The 6,407-nt window shown below is 42.7% G+C and overlaps 1 long non-coding RNA gene across 1 annotated transcript; it reads left to right on the top strand.

The window, feature by feature from the left end:
* The first annotated feature begins 216 nt into the window (after window positions 1-216).
* LOC308628571 lies at window positions 217-3,856 on the top strand. The gene is made up of 4 exons (XR_014017551.1): window positions 217-350; window positions 1,774-1,856; window positions 2,201-2,232; window positions 3,189-3,856. It is a non-coding gene; the product is annotated as an uncharacterized lncRNA (long non-coding RNA).
* The last annotated feature ends 2,551 nt before the right edge of the window (window positions 3,857-6,407 follow it).

The raw sequence follows: 6,407 nt of genomic DNA, 5'->3' as shown, positions 1-6,407 counted from the left end.
AGATTTGATAAAGGAGGTGGTTGGGGGTATAGGCTTTGGTTTGGTTGATTTGCATATGAAAGACACACTTGCAGATGAGTCCTTTACTCTCTCTAGGAACTGGCTAGCCCTGGGAGGTGCAGTATCTTCCAGGTCAGCAAGACCCCAAATGTCAAAGCATCAGGAAATACTAAAATGAAAAATTCATTAGAGCAGTTCAACAGAAGATGTGAGCAGACAGAAGAAAGAATCAGTGAACTTGAAGATAGGTCAAATGAAATTATCCCATCTGAGGAGCATAAAGAAAAAAGAATGAATGAAAATAAAGAAAGCCTGAGAAACTTGTGGGGCACCATCAATAATACCAATATGTAAGTAATGGGAATCCTACATGGAGACGAGAGAGAAAAAAGGGCAGAAAGAATATCTGAAGAAAGAGTAGTTGAAAATTTCCCAAATTTTATTTTTATATATGTGCACCCAAGAAGCTTCATGAACTCCAAGTAGGATAAACTCATAGATCCACACTGACACGTTATAATCAAGCTGTCCAAGGCCAAAGCTAAAGAGAAAATATGGAAAGCAACAAAAGAGAAGCAACTTGTAATGTACAAGGGATCTTCAATAGATTAATAGCCGATTTCTCATCAGAAAACATGGTAGTCAGAAATCAGTAGGATGACATACTTAAAATGCAGAAAGAAAAAAACTAAGAATTCTATATCTTGCAAAACTGTCCTTCAAGAATAAAGGAGGGACTTCCCTGGTGGTCCAGTGGGTAAGAATCTGCACTCCCAATGCAGGGGGCCCGGGTCTGATCCCTGGTAGGGGAACCAGATCCCACATGCATGCTTCAACTATGAGTCCGCGTGCCACAACTAAGACCCAGCGTAGCCTAAAGAAAATAATAATAATAAAGGAGAAATTAAGAGTCCCACATAGGGGCTTCCCTGGTGGCGCAGTGGTTGAGAGTCTGCCTGCCGATGCAGGGGACACGGGTTCGTGCCCTGGTCCAGGAAGATCCCACATGCCGCGGAGCGGCTGGGCCCGTGAGCCATGGTCGCTGAGCCTGCGCGTCCGGAGCCTGTGCTCCGCAACGGGAGAGGCCACAGCAGTGACAGGCCCGCGTACCGCAAAAAAAAAAAAAAAAAAAGGCAGAGATTCGCAGAATGGATTTAAAAAAAGAAAAATCTATATGCTATTTACAGGAGACTCATTTTAGATTCAGAGACACAAACCAGTTGAAAGTAAAAGGATAGAAAAAGATATTCCATATAAATAGTAACCAAAAGAGAGCCAGGGATGGCTATGCCAACATCAGACAAAATAAACTTTAAGTCAAAAATTGTTTCAAGACATAAAGAAGAACATTATATATTGATTAAGGGGTCAATTAATCAAGAAGATATAACAATTATAAACTTTATACACACCTATCAACAGAACCCCAAAATATATGAGGGCATGGGACTTCCCTGGCAGTCCACTGGTAAGACTTCATGCTTCCAATGCAGGGGGCATGGGTTTGATCTCTGGTCGGGGAACTAAGATCCCATATGCCACAGGGCACAGCCAAAAAAAACAAAAACAAAATACAGGAGCCTGGTGCTCCTGCCATAGCAGCAACGTACACTCCAAGTCCTTCTGTGTCTGTTTCTTGTTCAAGTCCTTGATTAAGTTCTAGAGATGGATTGTGGTGATAGCTGCACAATGTGAATGTATGTAATGCCACTGAACTGTATACTTAAAGATGGTTAAAATGGTAAATTTTATATTCTGTGTATTTTGCCACAGTAAAAAACTGGAGGAAAAAAATGAAGCACCGACACATGCTACAACATGGATGAACCCTGAAAACATTATGCTAAGTGAAAGAGGTCAGACACAAAAGTGCACATATTGTATTATTTCATTTATATGAAATATCCAGAAATGGCAAATCCATAGAGACAGAAAGCAGATTAGTAGTTGCCAGGGGATGGGCAGAAAGGAGACTAGGAAATAACTGCTGAATGGGTTTAGGGCTTCCTTTGGGGTGATGAAAATATGTTGGAACTAGATAGCTGTGATAATTGCACAACACTGTGGATGTACTTAATGCCACTGAATTGTACTCTTTAAAATGGTAAATTGTATATTATGTGTATTTTGCCACTATTAAAAAAACTGAGCTTATTACTTTTCCTTAATATATACTCCTTTTACTGCATCTTCATCTCAGGGAACAGGAGAACCATTGACCCAGTCTCCCAGGTAAGAAACCTCTGAGTCAGGCTTGACTCCACCCTCTCCCTTTACCCCACCCATTCCATCCACCATCAGAATTGTCTCTGGTACCCTTCCCCTCCTCTCCATGCCTACTGCCTTTTATTGTTTCAGGCTCTCATCTCTCATCAGGACTACTGCAACTATCTCCTAACCCTTCTCACTGCCTCCAGTTTCTCCTCCCTTCAATACATCACGCACATTGCCTACTCAATTAGCTTTCTAAAAGAGCAATCTTAAGATTTCGCTGCCCTCCTTAAGACCTCTGCTGACTCCAGGAGAAAGTTCCACTTCCTGAGACATCCTTCACAACCTAGCCTCAACCACCCAGCATCATCTTTCCATTTTTCACTCCAGCCACATAAACATCTTGCGATTCTAGCTATTCCACACCGCCATAGTTTAGGCTAGCACTGTACTCTTCATGGAACACACTTCTACCTTGTACACAGTTTCTCTTTCTTCAAACCAACCTCAAAGGTCACAGCCACTGTGATGTTTTTCCTCCACCCTCAGAATTGAGCCTCCACCCCCATCATGCTTCCACAACACTACTTTCATTACAGTACACGGCACCCTGCATTTTAACTTTCTTGTAGAAAATCTATCTCCTTTGGGTTGTGAATTCCTGAAAGGCAAAGACTGTGTCACATCCTCCTCATCTCTATAACCTCAACACTCAACATAGTACCTGGCACATGGCAGTCTAAAAATGTTGGTGAATTCTCTCTCCCATTCCCCCCAGCAACTGTTCTAAATCTCTCCCACTCTCCTCAAATCCTTTTTCCAACCTCTGGAACGTCCATCTGAACTGTCAGCAGATGACCTTACCAGAAAGAGGCCATCACTTATGAAATCCTTTATCATCTACACTTGTCACACACCCCCTCACCCTACATACCCTGCATACCTGTCCAAACTTTCCTCCTTGTCTCTGTTCACAGAGGAAGATGTGTCCCTCCTCCAGCCCAAAGCCAACCCCTCCACTGTGCTCCAGATCCCCTCTCACCTCTCATTGCTTCCTCAGTCATCCTTCTCGGACTTTCCTGGTGGTGCAGTGGTCAAGAATCTGCCTGCCAATGCAGGGGATACAGGTTCGAGCCCTGGTCTGGGGAGATCCCACATGTAGCAGAGCAACTAAGCACCACAACTACTGAGCCTGCACTCTAGAGCCCGCGTGCCACAACTACTGAACCTGCATGCTGCGACTACTGAAGCCCGTGCGCAACAAGAGAAGAGCCCATGCTCCGCAACAAGAGAAGCCACCACAATGAGAAGCCTGCGCACTGCAACGAAGAGTAGCCCCTGCTCGCTGCAACTAGAGAAAACCTGCACGCAGCAACGAAGACCCAATACAGCCAAAAAAATAAAAGAAATAAAAAGAAATAATTTTTTTAATGTTAAAAAAAACAACTATATTCCTATGAAAAAAATCATCCTTCTCTCTTTTTCCACCCATATTCATTCAGCAAATATTTACAGAGCAACTCTTTGTGTCTGGATGCTGGGCTTATAATGGCGAATGAGTTAGATAATGCTCCAGACCTCATAAAGCTTCTACTGTAGTGAGAAAGATAGACAAGTAAATCTGAAATGGATATAAAGGAAATGAACATGAAGATACAGGGAATAAGAGACAGGTCACTTTAAATAAGAAGATCAGAGAAGTTTTTTTTTTGTGGACGTGACACTTGAGCTGATGCCTGAAGGATGTGAATGAGTTTTCTGTGTGAAGGTCTGGGGGATGAGGATTCCAGGTTGAAGGAACAGCAATGCGAGGACCCAGAGAGAAAAAACAAGCCAAGGTTGTCTCAATGGCCTATAAGGCCCTCCAAGCTCCATCCCCCTATCATCTCTCTGACCCCATTTCCTACTGTCCTCTCCCTCCCTCAGTCCACGGGCCTCCTTGCTGCTTTTCAATTGTGTCGGGTCTACTCTCATCCTAGAGCCTTTGTGCCGCTGGCTGTTCTCACTGCCTGCAGTTTTCCTTAGATATCTGCTTGGCTAACTCGCTCACTTTCTTCAAGCCTTTTCTCAAAGGTCACCTTCTCGACAAGGGCTACCCAACTACTTTACTTAAAATTGCTATTCACGTCCCCCTCCACCACAGACACTCCTGATCCCGTTACCCTACTTTGCTTTTTATTTTTCTATAGTGCCCATCACCTTGTAACATACTACATAATTTATTTATTCATTAAGTCTACTGTTTACTGGCTGCCCCCTCACTAGAACATTAACTTCATGAGGGCAGGAATCTTTGGCCACTAATGTATCTTAAGGACTCAGACAGTGCTTGGCACATAGAAGGCGCTACACACAAATTTGTTAAATAAATGAATTCTTCAAAGCTTATTTCAGATATCAGGTTCTTCACAAAGTTTTCCCCAGCTGTGAACAATCCCCACTTTTCCCCAAACATGAAATTAACCCCTCCCTTCTTTGGGCTACCTTTGTACCTTGTACCACTGTTGCATTTTCCAGATAATATTACAGTTTGAAATAAAAAATTACAGTTTGTATGTCTATATCAAGGCAAGGTTCTGGACCCATCTAATTTATTTCTACATTCTTGTAGAATTATTATTATTTATTTTTTATTTTTTTATTTTTTAAAGGTTAGGAGAAGCAGCTGAGATGACAGCTAACCTGACAGCCCTGCTGCTTCTTTTTTTTTTTAATTAATTAATTTATTTATTTTTGGCTGTGTTGGGTCTTCGTTTCTGTGCGAGGGCTTTCTCTAGTTGCGGCAAGCGGGGGCCACTCTTCATCACGGTGCGCGGGCCTCTCACTGTCGCGGCCTCTCTTGTTGTGGAGCACAGGCTCCAGACGCGCAGGCTCGGTAGTCGTGGTTCACGGGCCTAGTTGCTCCGCGGCATGTGGGATCCTCCCAGACCAGGGCTCGAACGCGTGTCCCCTGCATTGGCAGGCAGACTCTCAACCACTGCGCCACCAGGGAAGCCCCTAGAATTATTATTATTGCCATCTCAGGGCCTGGCAATAATATATGTGTATTATTTTGATGAATAAACTAATAAAGCCACACCAAGATCAAAAGTCTGGAAATACTCTGTTGGTGAGGTTGTGGGAAAATAGGCCCGCCCATGATGTTGATGGGAGTGTAAACTGACTGACTTATGCTCTCTGCAGGACAAAGTGAAAATATCTATCAAGCTGAACATAAATTTTGACCCAGAAATTCTACTTTTAGGAATTTATCACATTTACTCATTCAAGTATTCCAAGAAATATTACAAAGATATTCACTGAGACATAGTTTATAATATTAAAAAAAAACTTAATTGTCCCACCAGTAAGGCCTTATACAAACTATGGTATATCCATAATAGAATACTACTCTGAAGCTGCTATATGGGATGAGACATATCTATTTGTACAAACATGGAATAAGCTCCAAGATATGTCAAGTGGAAAGAGTATAATGCAGGGAAACGTATAGTATGCCAATATGTGTGTTTCACAAAAGGGAGGACATTAGGTACACACGTGCTTGTATGTACACAGAATATCTTGGAAAGATAAACAAGAAACTCTGAACAGTGGCTGCCTCTAAAGAGGAGGACTGGAGTATTAGAGGTCAAGGTGAGGGGAAAACTTATTTTACACTGTATACTCTGCTACTGTTTGAACTTTTTATCATATATATTACCCTTCCAATAATAATTTAAAATTTTTTAATGATAAAAGAAGCCTCAAAGGTGCATATTGGGCAAGGATGGATAAGGATTCAACCCTCCATTGCCTTAGGTGATTGACTGATAGAAAAATGTCGCATCGTTTTTAGGACTTTCTGTCTTCAGTCTCTCTGTCTCTCTCTCAGTGAGAAAGGAGATAAGAGTGGGACTGGAGACTTGGACTGGGAACTTGATCTTGCCACTGAGCCACTCCTTGAAAGATGGTGGCCATGGCCCACTGGACAGTATCCAAAGTATCTTGATTCAGGTGTTAAGATCCATATATTATGTGAGAGGCAGTCAGGGGTTCCCTGTAGTGGCTATATTCTGAGTAATCAGTCTCTTCTACAGTAAGGCCCGGACTGACATTATGAGCACAGGAAGGCTGTATTGAGCCCAAGAGCCAGCACTGGCCAGGGGACTCTGGGCTGCAAAGGGGCTGGGGCTAGCTCCAGTCCTAGGGAAACT

This window comes from Mesoplodon bidens (assembly GCF_964165515.1).
Source record: "Mesoplodon bidens genome assembly, chromosome: 15".
Lineage (NCBI taxonomy): Eukaryota > Metazoa > Chordata > Mammalia > Artiodactyla > Ziphiidae > Mesoplodon > Mesoplodon bidens.
This window is presented reverse-complemented; position numbering and strand designations above follow the sequence as displayed.